This window comes from Panthera pardus, unplaced genomic scaffold, assembly GCF_024362965.1.
Source record: "Panthera pardus isolate Hobbes unplaced genomic scaffold, ASM2436296v1 HiC_scaffold_17, whole genome shotgun sequence".
Lineage (NCBI taxonomy): Eukaryota > Metazoa > Chordata > Mammalia > Carnivora > Felidae > Panthera > Panthera pardus.
The window spans coordinates 8,333,990-8,337,302 of NW_026526732.1; positions in this window are offsets into that span (position 1 = coordinate 8,333,990).

The window sequence follows — 3,313 nt, forward strand, 5'->3', positions numbered from 1 at the left end:
AGTTTCTCCTGAAGGGGCCTTGGAGCCATTCTTGGTGAAGTTTCACAAAGAGGGTTGCAGGAGTGCAGGCCAGATTTAAGCTAGAGGGCAGAACCCCCAAACCTCCCCTGTAGCAAGCTCCCCAGTTGGTCTGAAGGGGGCAGTGAACCACCACTGCAGATTGGCCACAGCTCATTTGCCGTACACTCTGCAACAGGGGTGACTCAATTCTTTCTCGGCACAACTCCTCCATGGTGGCTCCAGACCAAAGGTGATGACGTTATCCAGGATTGTGAGAAGGGTTCATTATGACCACAGGGATAAATGAACTCCTAAGAAAGTGTCGTCAGAGAAGAGCAGGGGGGTAAAGACTGGTCTAGAGGACAAACTGCTACGAATGAGAAATAAGGAGTATCTGAGAGAAAGAATGCCTTCGCATGATGTTTGCAGAAATGTCCCAGAAACTGGAGTGGTCAGTTTTGTCAACTGCAGCCAAGGCCAAGAGAAGGAAGTGAGCCCTCTGTACCAAGCGCTGTGACATTTCTGTTCTCCCAGCAGCAGTGTCCACGGAAACTTCTGTGAGCAGGTGGCAACTGGTACACTTCCAACAATGCCAGACCTTTGCGAAATGTTTTCGTTCCTCTTGTCCACAAACTGGTATCACCTTCAAAAGACATATTAGCCACTTCTAAAAGACTATTCTTAATGAAACCCTCTTACTTCAGCCAGTGTCTTCAACTACATACTACAAATCTTTATAATTTGTATTTTCACCATCAGTGCATTGCTGGGTCCTGTGGTTGTTGCCTGCTCCTACATACCTGACACAGCAGCCTCTCTGACCGCTGGGGGACCATCACCCTTTGCTCAAGCACAGCTCCTTCTCCCACCCAAGAGGACTAGCAGGATGACACAGCCCCAAGCCCAGGCTTTAGGAATCAGACAAACTTTTGCTCCTAGCTTTGGAGGTGGGTATTGCCCAGGAAGCTTTGATGACAGTGCCCTACGGGGCAGATCTAATACCTACCAATCCTTGGGTGACCACTTAACCCTTTCAAACCCCATTTCTTGTTCTGTAAAATGACCAGTTGCCTCTTCTCATAGGGGTGATGATAAAAATGCAGATTACAAAAATTACTTGTCAGTTTCTGGCATGTAAGTACTCAAAACAGGTATCAAAAAAACGTTCAGGCACTTTTTGCTATCTTCATAGTACAATTCTCTTCAGAGTGATGCTAAAGTAGAGACATCAAAACTTTACTAACCTTCAGCTTTATCCAAGTTGACTGCACTTACAATTAACCTTCTTTGGCAGTACTCGAGTTTTTGCCAAATGGCGGATTATCCATTACTGGAGGTTGTCTAAAAAACGCTTCAGTACTCCCACTTATCCCACTTAAAGAGAAGGAATACACTTTTAACAGGAAGTAAACACAGGCAGCTTTTCACCTTTACACCCAAGACCTTACCATTTACTGAGAAGGCACCATGTACTTGGCACCACTGTAAGCACTTAACGTGTATTAGCTCGTTTAAAAAAAAATTTTTTTTAATGTTTATTTATTTTTGAGACATTGTGAGAGACAGAGTGCAAGCAGTGGAGAGGCAGACAGAGGGAGACACAGAATCTGAAGCGGGCTCCAGGCTCGGAGCTGTCAGCCCAGAGCCCGACGCAGGGCTCGAACTCACGAACCGTGAGATCATGACCTGAGCCGAAGTTGGACGCTTAACCGACTGAGCCACCCAGGTGCCCCTAGCTCATTTAACTTACAGGCAAAAATTGAGCCACCGAAAGAGAATGCAATTTTCCTGAGTCTTGAAGCAGGTAGTAAGTGGTAAAGCCAGGATTCAAACCCATTAGCTCCAGAGGCCAGGCCATGCTCTGAACTGGATTAAGACTTACCACCTCTCTTATCATAGTCATACCAGCAAATAGAGCATCCAATCCCCAAAATGAAAAATACTGACTTTGCACGATCCCAAGTTCTCTCTGCCTGACACAGATGCATCAGAAACTTGAAAACTGGTAATGACATATAACCGTTCTATATTAAATTTAGTTATAAAATTCTATCACTAGTTGAAAAGTTTATTTCCTATTATACGCCAAGGATTACAGAACCTCAAAGGAAATTCCATTTTTCTTTAAAATGGCAAGGTTAAAAAAGTATCAAAGAAAAACCAAAGTCAAAAGTACTTCATAAATCCAGGGAATATTTAGTATTAAAAAAAATTTTTTTTTTTACATTTATTTTTGAGAGAAAGAGCGTGAACTGGGGAGGGGCAGAGAGAGAAAGAGCCAGGCACAGAATCCGAAGCAGCTCCAGACTCTGAGCTGTCAGCAGAGAGCCTGATGCGGGGCTCGAGCCCACAAGCTGTGAGAGCATGACCTGAAGTCGGACGCTTAACCGAGTGAACCACCCAGGCGCCCCTAGTATTTTAATATACACCAAAATGTCAAATTAGCCTGAGTAAATGTATTTAAAATTGTGTAGGATTTGAGACCGCACAAAAGGCTAACCAAAAGTCACAAAGTGTAGTATCTTAAATACACCAACGAAGACAAGATACACCTGTATGCCAGCTGAACGAGCAAAAACACAGGGCTTATATTCAAATAAGCTGTACCTCAGTTTCGGGTGTCCTAATTCCACTTCTGAGGTCCCTTGATTATATTACAAGAAATATCTAAAACAGTATCTTGCTTTCATCGGAAATCACATTTCCTCTCAACCACATATATGTAAAAAACTATAGATTCTAAAACCATTCTATAACACAGACTTTGATATATCAGTAGACATATTATTAGTATCAGTAGCAGTGGCCAGTGTTTTCAAACAAACATCACTGACTACTACACAGATACCCTAGTGACCTGAAATCATCTCACAAAAACAAAGTCTACTTCTCAACTAAAACCTAACACACACTTAAGGAACCGATTTTCTTCTTTATAAAATTTTTCTGTATATGTGACTATTTTATAATAATTATTTTTACAAGACAGAAAAAACATTTACAGTCCTAAATTCCACGTTTATCTTGCAAAACAATGCATATTATTTTTTTAAAGATTTTATTTAAGTAAAGTCTATACCCAGTTGTGGGGCTCAAACACACAACCCTGAGATCTAGGAGTCACATGCTCCAGCAACTGTCAGCCAAGCACCCCAAAGAATACATTTTTTAAAAATTAAGTGCACAATCAAAATCAATGCATGAACTGAAGTTTCACTTTTGTGGTATGTTGAAGAATTAGGAGAACTTCAGCAATTCAATGAAAATAAATGCTAAAAACACACACGCAAATAAAAAAAACTAATGCAAGCGG